General features: G+C 44.9%; 1 protein-coding gene across 4 annotated transcripts in view; it reads left to right on the plus strand.

Annotated features, from left to right (window-relative positions):
* Mb21d2 (Mab-21 domain containing 2) overlaps positions 1-15,538 on the plus strand; it is a 114,276-nt gene that overhangs the window by 49,426 nt on the left and 49,312 nt on the right. Inside the window, exon 1 of one of the 4 annotated variants that reach the window (XM_005383214.2) lies at positions 3,476-3,494. The exons of the other annotated variants lie outside the window; for them this stretch is intronic. The gene's annotated coding sequence lies outside the window, so the exon portion shown is untranslated. Of the gene's footprint in view, positions 1-3,475; positions 3,495-15,538 lie in introns of those variants that run through there. 4 annotated transcript variants of the gene reach the window in all.

Here is a 15,538-nt window from a genome sequence, read left to right on the forward strand (position 1 = left end):
TTTTTTTTTGGTTTTTCTCCGGTACCAGGAACCGAACTCACGACCTTGCACTTGCCAGGCAGGCGCTTTGCCACTGAGCTAAATCCCCAGCCCCTCATCCAAATATATTGAAATACAATTTATTTTCCTCTGGGAATTGCTCTGTGAGGTTTTAATAATGTGAAGGTTGAAGCTGCCCTGTTTCCTTCTGTTTAAATCCTTTTGCTAGCTCAGTTCAGTAATTGTAGACAGTGTTGATGACTGCCCAAGAGTGGTGTTTTTATTATTGATTATGTCAGCAGCAGGTTTGCTGCTTTGGCCTGCTCAGACTGGAATAGTCTTATTGACAGCATCTGGTGCAGATACCTTCCTTCCTGTGGAACTGGTGGTAGCCCCAAGTGCAAGGTGAGATCAAGTGGCAGTTGAATTGGGTTGGCAGAGATTGCAGAGCAGAAATGCTGAGAGGAGTGTGGATAACCGGCAACCTTCAAGCTTTCTGTTATTGTGACAAAATACCTGAGATAAACAACAGAAAGGAGGAAAGGTCTGTTTCAGTGGTTTGAGACCATGGTTATTTGGTTTCATCTTTTGTCCTGTAGTGAGGCACAACATTGTGGTAGAGCAGAATGTTCACCTCCTGGCCATTAGGGGAGGAAAAGGCCAGGGTCCCAAATTTCCCCTTCAGGGCCACGCCCTCAATGACCTAACTTACTCGCATTAGTCCTCACCTCTTAGAAGTTCCACCACTTTTGAATAGAACCACATGCTATGGACCAAAGTCTTCACATGAGCCTCTGGTTTAGGGGGATGGGGTATTTAAGATCTAAGTCATAACAAGGAGCCTTTGTAGGTGCGATTTAAGTTATCAATTGTTGCCTGAAAACTACCTCAAAATATAGTTGCTTGAAATATTATATCTAATGATTCTATGAGTAAGAAATTCAGACAGGACACAGAGAGGATGGGCAGTAATTGCTCTATGATTTCTAAACCTTAGCTGGGAGCTGGCCGGATATCTTCTTCCCTTCCCATCCCTAGCTTATAGTTTAGCTTTTCTTATGAGACTTCTTTACGTGAACTATCAGATCTTCCAGAGAGAACCCTTCAAGAGATAAGAAATAGAAGCTGCCAGTTTCTTAAGCCTTGAACTGAAAACCACCAAAACCTCACTTCCATGTTTTTCTGTGGGTTAGGTAGCTACAGAACCTGCTTAGATTCAAGGGCACAGGAATGGGCCCCTCCCTCTTGATGAAAGAGTGTCAAAGAATCTTCAGCTACCTTTAATCTGCCTCAATCACCTGGACTTCTAGTCGTCTGTGCTCATCTATGAAAGACCCAAGACCCCTGACTAAAGCAACAACTGGTCCAGCGTGTTTACAGCTCTCTTTGCACAAGTAAAATGAAAACAACATAGCACAAAACCCCATACTTTATCAGCCAGAATACTTCCACTCATTACTACTTGCTGCCTCCTCCTTTTGCTCTGTATCACTAAGCCACAAGGGCCCAGAGCAGATGAGTTGGAGTATATTGGTGTTTTTTCATTGCAAATAAGATGCTGACAAAATGCTACCTGTCAGTTTGGAGGGAGCTGTTTTGCGTCAGCCTCAGGCTACTTGGCTCTGCAGGGACTCTTTCCTCAACGGAGAGCAAAGAGGCAGAGCCTGCTTTGCCTGTGTTGTCCAGTGCTTCCTTGCTTGTTGCATTTGTACTCACCGGAAGGGACGGAGGTCCTGCTGCTTGTTGTCTGAATTACCTCTTCCTCTTACCCAGTGCTCCTGCCGTCCATTAGTGGGCTGCTGATGCATTTCTATTTGAAAGCCATTTCACAACCTAATATTGCAGTGTTTTCTGAATCTATTATTTGCCTCTAACCTGCAGCTTTATACCATCGAGTGTCCGTGAATTCATGAGAGGAAGAGAGACGAGAGAAAGGAAAACAGCTTTCCCTATTCTTCTGCCATTCCCTGTCCCCGCTGGGAGGAAGGAAAATTGTAGCCTTTCTTCATGTAAGACTTGATGTCCATTTCTAACTGTGTGAAGCAGGAGGAGAGTGGTGATCAGTGAACATGCTAGTGCAGGAAACCGAGGAGCTCTCCTGAAGACGAGAGCTTTTTTCTTTCCTGAGTTGTCTAATACCTGATGGGAGGACAGATTGTTTTTATATCCTTATGTTTCATATGATCATACCTCAAAAACAAGCCCTGTCTTCACAGACAGGCAAGACAATTAAGTTAATTTAAAACTCATTTATGACCTCGTGCACCTGGAAAAGAATAAATTACTCTTCAGAATTGAATGTGCCTGTGTTGTGTGTGCACATGCACAACAAGACACCCTGTGCTTTAACATGATAGATCACTACAAATCTATAAAAAAAAGAAATCTCTGAAACACACTTATTGGACTGAGGAGCAAGTTGAAGTAAGGAGATTTAGAGTGTTTTATTTCCTTGCATTAATTCCCTTCTTAATCAGAGACAGAGCTCTTCTACCCAGAAGCTACTATCTAATTGATATCCTTTTGGTGTTTTCATTCCTAGCAAATTAGAGAAGCCTTGCCGGTCATGTTTCCAATTTTATTTCAGGAAGAATGTGATTTCTTACTTGTATTTGTACATTGTCATTTCAGTATATATTTTAAGTATATATATTTGCATTTCAGCATATATATTTGCAGCTGCTTTCTTAACTGGAACATTTGGAGAGAAATCCTCAACCTCAGAAGTGAACGCTTAGCTTAATATAATGATGTTTGAGAGAAAGTTCATTGGTGCAGACAAGTCAACTGCCCTATGGTCAGTTTCTGATAAGTCAGTCTCAGCATTATCTTGGGAACCAGCTACTTCTCCAAGGTGGCAGATGTAGACAGTCATGTACTGAACATAGGTGTACAGTGTGGGTGGGAGTTCAGGGAAGCTTTAGAGGGGCCTGGTGGACCAGTTCTGCTCCCTGAGCTTCAGCACAGCATGTGCACCCCCAACTTCAGTTCCTACTTTCTCCTGAAATGCAGAGGTGTGGTTATCCTGGGGAAAGCTGAACGTGCTGTTTCTGCCCTTCCTGTGGAATCCTCATCTATGTAACCTGGATGAGTTTTACTTACTACTGCTGAAATCATGTTCACAATCCTAGAAGCCCTTTTACATGCTTTAAAAGAAAATCAGGCAGGACGGTGAAGGGTGACAGCTTCCTGGCTTCAGAAAACTCAGTGTCATCTTGAGTCAGCCTCTTACAGGTCACCCAACCCTGGGGACTCCTTCTAGCCTCATTGATGCCTCTCAGCTTCGTCTGTTGCTGTGGGAATAAAACCCAGTGACACGGCAGAGTGCTTTGGGTGAGGGGAGGTGCCATACGCAAGAAGTCATGTAATTATGTTCTAAGAATGCTCACAGCTGTCAGGTGTGGCACACGGACATCCCCCTGCCCCTCCACTGTTGGGAAGCAGCTGTTGGTTTCATTTCTGCTGCTCCTTCTCCATATGCCAGAGTGAGGAGAAATGAATGGATTAAAAATCTGGTAAGAATTTGGAAAGCCATCTGAGGTGTCTTCTGTCTAGTTTTTCATTGGGGAGTATTTTGAGTGTTTCTCTCCCCACTGGGATTACCAGGTGGGTATATAACTAGTGTAGGAAGATGTATACGGTGCTTTTAGTCACTCCAAAATGAAGCAATGGAAATATGTATGGTGCTTTGTGTATGAGGGGATTCACTGGAAATATGTATGGTGCTTTGTGTATGAGGGGATTCACTGGAAATATGTATGGTGCTTTGTGTATGAGGGGATTCACTAAGACTTAAAAAGTAGAATTAGGATAGTCCAAGCACCTGTGGGGTTCCCTGGACTAGCTTTTGTAATTCTGGAGTTTTATTTCTTGTTCTTCCCTTCTTATCAGTACCTCTACCTACTTCTTAAAAATGTAGACCCCTAAATATGGTTTGATATGCCTAGAAAGCAGCTCCCTACCTTGAGATGCTTCCTTTTCAAAGATCTAGCACAGGCAGAATCTTTGTAAAAAGTTATCCCTGATACCCACCGTCATGGACAGTGCCTCTTTTCCTTACCTCTGTGTTTGTTCAGGCCCCTGATTGCAGGAGGAGGGGAGCATCTATAAAGATATCACCAGGTTAGTGTCAGATCGGCAGAGGGCATTGGCATGAGACACAACAGAGAAGGAAGTTTTATTGGAGCGGAGGTGGCCAGTGAGTCTCTTAAGGATCGAGAGTGCACTGAGGGGCAAAGGGGCTGAGTTTATGTAGAGGTAGAGGGGCAAGATCTTTAAGAGTGGTGTGAAAATTTTGGTGAGAGTGTATTTGATTTTGGTTTTGTTTAAGCGGGCAGGACATTTTTGGGAGGGGTTGACATTTGTGGATTAGGTTAGAGCAGGATGTCTGTCGGGGTGGGGTTGGCTTTTGCAGTTTCACCACGGGGGCGCGGGGGTGGAACTGAAATGGACTCTAACAGTTAGGTCTTTCATTGTTGGTGGATGGTATGTTTTCTCTTTGGGGTGCTATAGTAAGACACCATAGACTGAGTGGCTTATGAAGGACAGACACTTGCTTCTCATATATTGGGGGCTGGGACATCCAAGATCACAGCACTAGCAGATTTGGTGTCTGGTAAGGCCCATTTCCTTGCTCCTAGCAGACCTTTTCTTTGCTGTGTTCTCATGTGACAAAAGGGGCAGAGTTGCTCTCTGAGGTCTCTTTTCTAGACATACTGATCCCATTTCCCAAGGCTCCATTCTCATGACTCAGGGACCTTCCTAAGCTTTACTTCTAATACCGCCAACTCTAAGGTTACGGTTTTCAACATACTGACTTTGGGGATACTCATACATTCAAATCGTAGCAGACAGTGAGATCTTTGAGGCCAAAGACTATGTCTCACTCATCCTTATCTCTTCAGGGCTTAGCAGAATTTTTGAAAACATACTCAGGATTCAGTATGTGTTTAATTAACGCATGAAGGAGGATAAGCCATGTGCTAACTTTCCTTCTGATTCAAGAATTAGCATTAGTGCCCTGTCACAGTTCCCACTCGGAAGACAGTTACCAGTTTCTGAGATGCAGATGTCCCCAGGTGTAGGCATTAGTATAGTATATGCATTTGTTACCAGGTATAGGCAAACAAATTTCCACCATGTGGCTTAAGACAGATGTGTTCTTTCACAGTTTTGGCATCAAGGAACTGGATGCTCATGCTCCTTCAGAAGGCTTTAGACAAGAACTGCTTCCGTTCTCCTTCATAGGTTCTGGTGGTTGCTGGCAGTCCTTGGTGTTCCTTATCTTCTGGCCATGTCAGTTCAGTTTCACCATCTATCTTAGCATGGACTTAGCGGTGGTCTAAATGTTTTGTTCTCCAAAGCTCATATTGAAAACAAATTCCTAGTGTAATATGTTAAGGGGTGGGGCCATTAGAAGATGATTAGCTCTTGAGAGCCCCAGTCTTTCCTTTGTAAAGAGGCCTCAGGAAAACTTTCATCCTTCTGACCTGTGAAAACCCAACAACAAGTCACTGTCTTAGAAGCAGAGAGTCCTCACCAGACACTGAATATGCTAGTTTCTTGATTTTGGACTTCCCAGCCTCCAGAACTGTAAACAGCAGTTTTTTTTTGTTGTTGTTGTTTTTTTTTCTTGTTTATAAAGTACTTTGTCGTTAGCCTAAAATATTTTCTTCTGTCTGCCCAAATGGACCAAGACAACCATCTGTGTGTGTATGTGTGCAAATTTCCATCTTCCGTTAAGGACCCTAGGCATTGGGTTTACAGGCCACCCTAATTCAGTGCTACTTCGTTGTACATAGATTACTTCCACAAAGGCCCTATTTCCAAGTAATGACTAATTCACTGATAGAAGGGGATGGAGGGAGTTAGGACTTGGATATATTTCCTTTGCAAGACAAAATTCAGCCTTCCTTGATCTTGCACTGGAATTCTGATTCCTTAACTCCTCAGCCTGTTCTCAAAATGATTGTCCAATTTCTGCTTCGGCATCCCTGGGATTTCATTTCCCTTAGAGGCAAATTGCTGTAATTTGGCACAGCTTTTAGGGGATTTTCTTTTCTAGGGGGAGGAGCAAGTCTTTCTCTCTGTCATTCTGCAGTTAGGCTGAATATGGAATAACAGTCCACCTCTTTGAGGGGGACAGGAGCTTTAAGTGTTCGAAAATGATGTTCCTGGTCTCCTCCCTCTTCCTAGTTTCTTCAAATCTTCATCCAGCGTATGGTTTCCTTACCTCCTCTCCTTCATGCTGATAGAACTTCCTGTTTGTCCTTGCGTTTGTGAAACTAATGTGGATCTTGAGGGTTTGGCAGGAGCAGTGAAGATTAAAGCCGGCACATCACCCTCTAGGAATCTCCTTCAATTCCAGTTACTTCAGTCATTTCACGCTCTGCTGGAGGCCAAAGCACATCCTTGAAACAGCTCAACCAACTCTTGGTTTTATGTGATGTTGCTAAACCTTGTTCCTTTTCTTTAGTATTTTGACCCGAAAGCCTGCCCCTTGTATGATGGTATTTTACTCAGTTGTGCTTGGTCTGGGGTTCTGGTCTGTCACCCCAGTTTGCTGCAACAGCATCACTGGTGTTGACATTGCATGTTGAACAGTAATAGGTTGGGCTAGGAGGCAGAGGGAAGGTCATTGCTAAGAAAGGCTCTGTGCTAGACATCACCGTACTGCTTCTCAGTTCCCAAGAGCTGATCAGAACAACACTCAGATATAATCTAGGGGTCACTGTGGAAAAGGCTTTAGGGTTTCCTGCTACCCTTAGCTACTAAGGCAAGTGGGCAGCTCCATGATACATTTATGAGGTCACATCTGACACTGGGGTACTAAGCTAGACTCTGGTGGTCTTAGTCCTTTTTATTTAAATGAATGTTGTGAATCAAGGGTCCCAAGCCCTTAGTCAGTGGACTGGAACCAGGCCACATAGCACAAGGGGGGCAGCAGATGCTCAAGTAAAGCTTCATCTGTATTTACCACTTATAGTTTAGTGGCACAAGTACCTGCCTGGCAACTGAAAGGTCCCAAGTTCAATTCCAGGTACAAAAAAAATTACATATATTTGCCACTGTTCTCTATCACTGAGCACACCGCCTGAGCTCTACCTCCTGTCAGGTAGTAGATTCATGCAGGAGCGGGAACACTACTGTGAGTTGTGTGTGGGGGGATCTCGGTTATGCACCCTTTTGAATCATCTTGAAACCATCCTCTCCCTCATCCATGGGAAAATGGTCTTCCATGAATCCAGCTACTGGTGCCGGAAAGGTTGAGGATGTAGATGGTCAGAGCTTGAGGACACTAGGAGATAACCTGAAGGATCCCAAACATGAACTGGGGAAATCAGGCACATGTGCACTCCTGACTCCACCTCTTGCCAGTGACTTTGGAAAAATTACTTTGCAAGAGAAGTTTAATAACATTGCCAGCTCAGAGGGTTGTTACAAGTGAAATAATACCAGCTATTCAGTATTGCTAAGGTGTACTTAGGAAGGGAAGCCGAGATTCAGAAAAGTCAAGTGACGTAAACCCTGGTTTACTTGTGTGCCCACCCACAGCAGGAGTGACATTCAGCCTTTCGCTTTCTAGTTTAACCCTCTTTTTTCTACACCACTTAGCACTTTAGAAATCATTAGCTTGTGTTATTTATTTACCAGCCTGCTTTTGTTAACAGAATAAAGGAAGAGAAGGAAATAGAATTGGTATTTAGAATCTCTCTCACATAATATTGAGCTCCTCTGTGGTGTCTATGAATTTTAGCTGGATTGCCTGGGAGACTCTGTTGCCCTCGGAATCAGGGAGACAAGTGGAGAAGCTGCCCCAGACCTCGCTGTCCCCCAGGATCTGGTAATGATTCCCACTTCCACTGGGCAGCAGAGCTGGCTCCTGGGCCAGGCTGGCACCAGGCTATCTGCGCACAGTCAGCAACTGCCTGCATCTTGAGGCCATGTTATCTACATTTAGTGCGCAATGCGGACTGTATTTTCTCTCCGTTTCCATGAATTGGAGAGGTGCATTCTGCCAGCTTTCCTAAACTGCCACAATCAATATTCTACTGCCTTTATTTTTTATACATACGAATGAATTTTCTCCTTTTGAAACGTATTTGTTTTCCGGGTCAGTCTTTGCCATGTTACAAAAAAATAAAATAATGTTAAAAAAAAACCCTCCATCAGGGTGAGTTTCTGCCCAGAGTTTTATGGCATGAATTGGAATCAGAGGTAGAAAATACAGCTCTGCCGTGCTGGTGAGGCCCCGCTGGCCTCTCGGGCCGGCTGGAGCAGAGCCAGGTCAGGGTGAGGAGGGTGGTAGAGGTTTTGGCTGACAGAAGCACTTGGCTGCAGGCGGAACAGCTTGAAGGCCCGTGCCGTGGTCACTGGCTTCCAGGCATCATCCCCACGTCCAGCCGCTCTGTTTTCTCACAGGGCCTGTGTGTATTCCAAGGACACCAGCGTGGCCTCCTGAGGTGCCGTGATGGTCTGCACTCCGGTTGTACAGCACTGTGCTTATACACATTACCAAACATTGTGGCCCCTTTCTGTGTTCTCTCTGCTTTGGTTTCATTTCAACATTTGCTTTCAGTGAAGGAGTTCTCACTGGTGTTATTCCGGCCCTACTTACTTCTTTACAGTTGTTCCTCTACCTTTGGTGTCTAATTCTGTTCCTGCTTCTCATCCATGTCTGTTTTTTTTCTGAACTCCATCTAACATTAAAGGATAAACTCCAGTGTTGTCTTCTTGAGGGCTTCTGCGATTCCTGCTTTTAGTCATCCTTTCCAACATTTTATTGAGTCACTAACATGCCTGAGGCTCTGTGATTAGGGTTGTGGACAAAGCCCGGAGGAAAACAGACACAGATCACTGGCCATGGCCCTTACGTTCTACTCGGGGGAGAGGGAAAATGTACTTATTGGAGGTCAGATGGTGGAGCAGGGATGGGGTTGTAATTTTATTTTATTTTTTTTTTGGTTTTTCTCTGGTACCGGGAACCGAACTCACGACCTTGCGCTTGCCAGGCAGGCACTTTGCCGCTGAGCTAAATCCCCAGCCCCCGGAGTTGTAATTTTAAATGGGAGGGTCCGGGAGAAAGGCTGTCTAGGGTTCCATCTCGCAGTGCTTCAAAACTGACTTGGAAATGAACATTGTTGCCGAGCCCTGTTTTCCTGCTCTCCCCAGTGAGGTGAAATGAGATTTCTTCTGAACTGTGTGGTGTTGCTCCGGGATCCCTCTGGACCATGGTCTCCGTGGTAACGGTGCCCAAGTCGGCCGATGTGGCGTTGCTGTAGAAGTTGCCAGGTGAGCCCGGCACACATGAGTCCCTTCCAAAGGCTCAGTTGTTTCAGCCTTAAAATAGGGGAAACTGGACAACCAATGCCTAATGATTCTCCTAGCTGCACAGTCCTACACTTTGTATTACAACATCCTCACCACATGCAGGAATTCTTTGTTGATGATTCTGACTCACAGATTGTTCCATTGTTTATGTTCATGGTCTCTACCCAGTAAATAGCGCCTATAGCTGTACTATCTTCCTCTCTAAAGCCTCCAGGAGAAAAATCATCTCCAACTAGATTTGTGAGCAGTCAAGTCCGGGAACAGAGCTTGTCTCCGCTTGGTACCTGCGGCAGAAGACTCTAGTCAGAGCTCATTGATTCATAGCGCCACTAATCTTTCTGTCCATTGCTTAGCCATGCCTAGAAAGTGTGAGAAGCTATGCCTTAGATCCTGGAGAGACTACAGGGGGGATAGAAATTCACAACATATCAGAGAAGTGATCCTGTGTATTAAATACTTTGCACTGTGCTTTCACATTCTTTCACATCTTGATCTTCAGACATACTTAGGCTGAGCTAGAAGTTAAAGTAGGAAGTTACATTTTTATACCTTTAAATGAGGGGATTGTGACTTGGAAAATATTGGGAAGGTAAGAAGAAGGAAGATGTCGCTTTAGACTTGGGGTCTGGAGCTCCACCATGAGGCAGTGTTGTAAAGGACAGGAGGTGGTGGATGGGAGACACTAGTGGTTCTCCTTCCTTAGGTCCCTTTTGCCCCTGTGGTCTATGCATAAAAACACGTCACCCTTACCGTTTGACTTATAAGTTTCCAAGGCTGCTTTTACCTTCTGTGTTTTTGCTCAACCCATGGATGGAAGGACTGAATTTCACGTACAATGAATTCCCACCTTTTCCCCTTGTCGCAGAAAAGGAATGGTCCCAGGGGCAGAATTGCTTCTCTAAATGAAAGGAAGAATCAGGATGGGTCACATGCATAGCTAACTGGCAACTAGGGCTTTTTCTTCCTTAGCTTCATTTCCTTAATTTCGTGGAAGTGGTCCAGAAGCTGAGCAAGATGTACCCTCTGGAAGGGTTAATCAGAGCGGCTTCCCTTAGAGGCTCCAGCCGGCAGCTCAGGGCAGCCCTTCTGGCTGAGCTGGAGATGACTTTTAGAAGTCTGTCGCCGCTTCTCCTCTGGCATCTAATGAATTCTGACTGACTCTGAGTGCTCCCCCGACTTGACTGCAGTTCTTTAAAGCCCGTCTTCCACACGGAATTGGCAGGTTCATTTAATTGTTTGGGAGCCAGATAAAAATGCTTTTGTTCTTTGTTCTTACATTATGCCATTTCAAAATATCTCTTCTCCCACAAATTGCTGAGACTGTTCAGTTTGGACCTTCAATTGCTTCTCTTTGAGTAGATCTTTCGATTTATCTTGCAAAGCCTGTTCTTTTTGATTAGGTGTTTAGGATATCAGTTAGGTTTCTTAATCTATTCATTCCTCTTGCCTTTCTCTTTTCTTCCTTTAAATCTCTTCCATTGTGAAAAGCAGGTAGTCCTAGCAGCTATCAAGCAAGGCAAGTGCTTCTTGTTTGCTTGCTATAGTCTGTGATCTATTATTATTATTATCATTATTATTGGCTTGTTTTAGGATGAATAAGAGTGTCATCCTCATTATTTCTCTTTTTCAATCAGTTCTGACACTTAGATCTCAAACAGACAGAAGATTATTATTAGGTAAGTTAAACACTCAGGAAATTGTGGTCCAGATTTTAGAAAATGCACCAAGTGCTTTGCCAGGTACTGGGATAGAGCTGCAGAAACGGTAAACTGAGTCTCTTCCTTCATGGGACTTCTCTTCCAGTTTTCTTCTCCTAGCAGTCCTATGGGAGGGGCCCTGTGAGTCTTGCCACAGGAGGAAGCAGTTGCACAGTACGAAAGCGTTGTTCCCGGTCACACGGTTAAAGAGAAGTGGAGCTGGGTCTAGTGCTGGTCCCTGTGCAGAGAAAAAGATCTGTGCCTCATTCCTCACCACCTCGCTGCTCCTTCAGGGGATCAAGGCAGTGCCTGCTCTGAGCATAGTCAGGGCCCCTCCAGATTTACTTTACTCCGAACACTGGAAACATCACAGCGCGTGGGTCTCCAGTTCTACCTTTGTCTTACTGTGCAACTCCTCTGAAGCTTCACTGTCTTTTAGGTGGGAGGGTAGAGAAGGAGGAAGGATGAGGGGGAAGAGGAAGTGAGTATTGAAAAGAATGTGACCTAGAGCCCACAGGTCCGGGATTCAGTCCTGGCATTGCTACGCGTCCACTTGGTTGCCTTATTTGTAAAATGAAGACTATAGTTCATTTGTAGGTTAAACAAAAAACAACCCAGAAATGTACAGGAAGTATTTAGCATAGTGTAAAATACAGATTTTTAGGTATTGTCATATTGGGGTCATTCATTCATTTATATCTTCAGTGTGCATTTATTGAGAGATGCTCAGGGTGGCAGTATGTATGTCGTTGTAGATAAGACATGGTGAAGTCTGCTGTGAACACCTCAGGTGTCAAGTGATAAAAGTCACACTATATTAAATGCTACCTTAGTGTGAAAAGGCACTTGTCACAGAAGTGCCTTGTAAAGAAAAGAGTAGAATTCTGCCAGCGTCCTCTTCATGGAATAGAATGGCTGCCAGGAGGTGTTGGGATGTGGGATGAGGAAGCTTTGAGTGGGAGGAGAACTGGGAAGGGCGATGGGATTGGAGTGTGGTTGGTCTGAAAGGCCTCGCTAAGGAAGTGCATCTAGTTGTCCATTTATCCTGCCGGGGCTGGGCTGAGAAGAAATCAGAGAGTCTGTCTACTAGGGACAAGCCAGGTCAGGGGTGACGACAGTAGCCGCAGAGGGACAGAGATGAAGGAAACTAGGTTCAGGACAGTGAAAATGGGAAAGAGAAGAACTGCAAGAAATCAAAGATGATGGGCTGTTTTAAAAGCTCTTTTAAGAATCTGGGTCTCTGGATGGTCATGAAATTAGATCCGGCAAACCTGACATGATTTGGAAGTGCAGTGAGATCACTGTGGACAGAGGACAGGGATCTCATCATTAAACTGGCCGGAAAGGCTACCCAGAGGTCTGCGGTGGCACTGCCTGAGGACTTTCCCTGGCTTTTCCAGCTTTTAGCAGACATCTGTCTCCTAACTGTGCCACCTGTCCAGAGATGTGGACGTGGACTTTGTTCCAATTGTTTCAAATTGTCTCTGTAGTGTTTGGATTCCAGAAAATACAAAAAAGAAAATCACTTTAAAAAAAAAATGTCCGTCATCAAAAGAACAAATTGTTTTCCTTTACTTGAGAACTGTTCTTTCCCCCCTCTTCTGTTTACCCTTCCTTTAAATATTCTGTTAAAAAAGTGACCTCTAGACCACAAGTATGGAACAGGTTGTGATGGTTTAACCCAGTGCTGGATGTGTTTAAAGAATTCATTACTGGCTACCAGTTCCAGCAGAGAAACTGTTGCTTTTTTTTGTTTTGTTTTGTTTTTTCCGGTACCAGGAATTGAACTCACGACCTTGCACTTGCCAGGCAGGTGCTGTGCCGCTGAGCTAAATCTCCAGCCCCCTAAACTGTTGCTTTGAAGTAGGAGCCTGTTTGTGTCTGTGGTGCGCTCTCTCCTTTCCAGTTCACTCATTTTTGTGGCCATCCAGTCGACTGCAGAGACTGCATGTACAAAGCTGCGTGCTGGAAACCAGCACTGCTCATGCTGATTATGACCTCCGATTATGAACGCTCTAGTGAAATGATGAAGTAGGTTTCTCCCTCCCCCCACCTTTCTCTCCCCGAACCGGTTTGTCCGTGTTTGACTCTGATCCTTTCCCCTGTTGGCAGATCCTGCCTTTGACCCTCAGCTGCAGTAAATCAGTGTACCCTGGCACTACTCCAACTGCCTGGGGGATAAAACTTCGCCCAAGTTGGCCAGGCATTCCTCGAAGCTGCTCGGTTGTTCAAGCCTTTGTTGGCATTTCCTAGAAAATGTTGGCTCCACATGTGTCACTGGCTTTAGTTTATTTGACGTTCAGCAGGTCTTGCCTTGTGTTGGGCACTTCTGGGAATCGTGCAGTGAGATTCGGCACTGTTCTGGAGTAGCTCATAGGGGAAAACTAATACCTCGATTTGTAAGGTTACGATTTAGTATATTTACAAAATTTTCCATCTATCAATCCATTCATCATCGATCACTATTCCAGAGTATTCCAGAATATTCTCCCATACCCATTGGCAGTCACTTTCCGTTGTTTCTCCCCGCTCCCCAACCACCCTTGGCAACAGCCCTTGGCAATCACTCATCTGGTTTCTGAATCCATGGGTTTGCCTGTTTTGGACACCTCATGTAAACGAAGCCATATAATAGCATAATCAGGTCAAGGTTCATCTGTCGTTCCATCGTGTATAGGTCATACTTTGTTTATAGGAGTAATGCCTTGAGGGTTTTCTATGTTCATCGTCCCACGAGCTTTGCCTTTGGTCTTCCCAATTTTTCTACTTTGTGGGTATAAATAATGATTAGTACTGTTTTGAGCTGTGAAGGCCTAGTTAGGTTACACAGCAAGTAGGTAGCAGGGCAAGCTTGCTTTAATCAGAGAGACTATGCTCTTAAGCACTGCACTATACCAGAGGATGCAAAGCTTATTTAAAATGATATGGGAGAAAGTTTGCGAAGGTCTTAAACTATTGTGGGGTTCCATAGCTCCGTGCTGTCTCGGGACTCTGTGTGTCATTGTGTGTTGTGTTCTGCCCTTTGGATAGTGGTCTGTGGGAGATCCAGGGCAGCAGAAGCAATCTAGGTCACAGGGGGAAGGGTGAAACACTCAGACCAACCCCAGGTCTGGTCAGAGCTGACTCAGCAGTGGGCGGGGCCGAGTCTCAGACCAAAGGTTTTCAGAGATTCTGTGTACCTGGGTGGAGCCCCAGCATGCAGGGACTTGACCACAAGCAGCTCTGTTCTCTGGAATGGAGCTCATGTAAATCTTAACATGGCCCCAACTCACCACCCATGTGATGCTGGGGTGGGTGAGAGATAGCGATAGCATGAGTGGATACCAGCTTTGACAGCCTGCACTTCCAATTGAGGATTACACAGTTGACTGTCTTGGAAGGTGTATTGTACATGTGTCCTGCCCTTACCTGTCCTCATCTTGTTGCTCTGCCTAAACTTGCTGGCCAGCATCTGCTTGGGCACACTGTCCAGATCCTTTCTTATAGCATAGAATCTGTCTCCTAGGAGATGGGGATGTCTCGGCCTTGTGTTTTGTCTTAGTGGAGCCCCAGGATGTTCTCTGATATAGTATTTCTTTTTCTGGAAATACAGTGATTCATTCAACAAATATTTGAGGACTAAGGTGTAGCTCAGTAGCGCATTTGCATAGCATGTGTAAGGCTCTGGCTTACACAGACACACACACACACACAGTAAACAAATATTTGAGGGCCTGCAATGTGCCAGGAAATGTTTTCCTTGGGATACAGTGAACAAAACAGAATGGGATCGTTTGTCATCCAGCCAGGGGAAACAGACGATATGCAATCGACTTAATAAATTACAGTTTTTTATAAAATGCAGCACAAGAAGGTGTTGTGAATAAATGGGGACATTGAGCAGGAGAGAGGGGATGTAATGGTACTGAAATTTTAAACAGAGGAAGAAGGTGGCGTTTAAGTGGAAGCTTGCACTTGCAGATGTTGGAAGAGTCAGTTCTGAGAACAGTGGGAGGTGTCTCCCAGCCAGGGCAGAGTCCTGAGGGTGTGGGAGGAGCAGCAAGTTAGCAAAGTGGCAAGTGGAGTGGTGTGCGGGAGAGAGTGGCGGGAGGTATGCTGTCAGCTGTTGCAGCAGCGGGAGAGCGCTGGCTTTTGTTCTCAGGGGAGGGATGTGTTTGCACACGTGCTTGAATATGATATTTCTGGTTGCAGCGTTGGGATTCTTACCATGATCCTGAGTGTGTACTATGTTTAGTGCACTTCTTAAAGAAGACAGATTAACTACTGAAGGAGTTTTAAAAAAATCATTCCAGGGGTGTATTCAGAACTTGGGGGATTCTGGAGTCTCTCAAACTGCTTCCCATGGGGTCCTTTGCATGCATTTTTTTTTTTTAATCTCTTCTTTCTCTGGTCAGTTATTGGAAGTATGGCCATGCCATGGTCCGGCTGGAGGGGGCTTCCTGCTGGTGTGTGTGATCAGGCCATGGATGTATTCTAGGAAGTTTAGAAATTGGTATTTGGTCCTTTGCATGCCTTTAGGTATACACTGGAAA

This window comes from Chinchilla lanigera, unplaced genomic scaffold (assembly GCF_000276665.1).
Source record: "Chinchilla lanigera isolate Chin_1 unplaced genomic scaffold, ChiLan1.0 scaffold00019, whole genome shotgun sequence".
NCBI classification, from domain to species: Eukaryota; Metazoa; Chordata; class Mammalia; order Rodentia; family Chinchillidae; genus Chinchilla; species Chinchilla lanigera.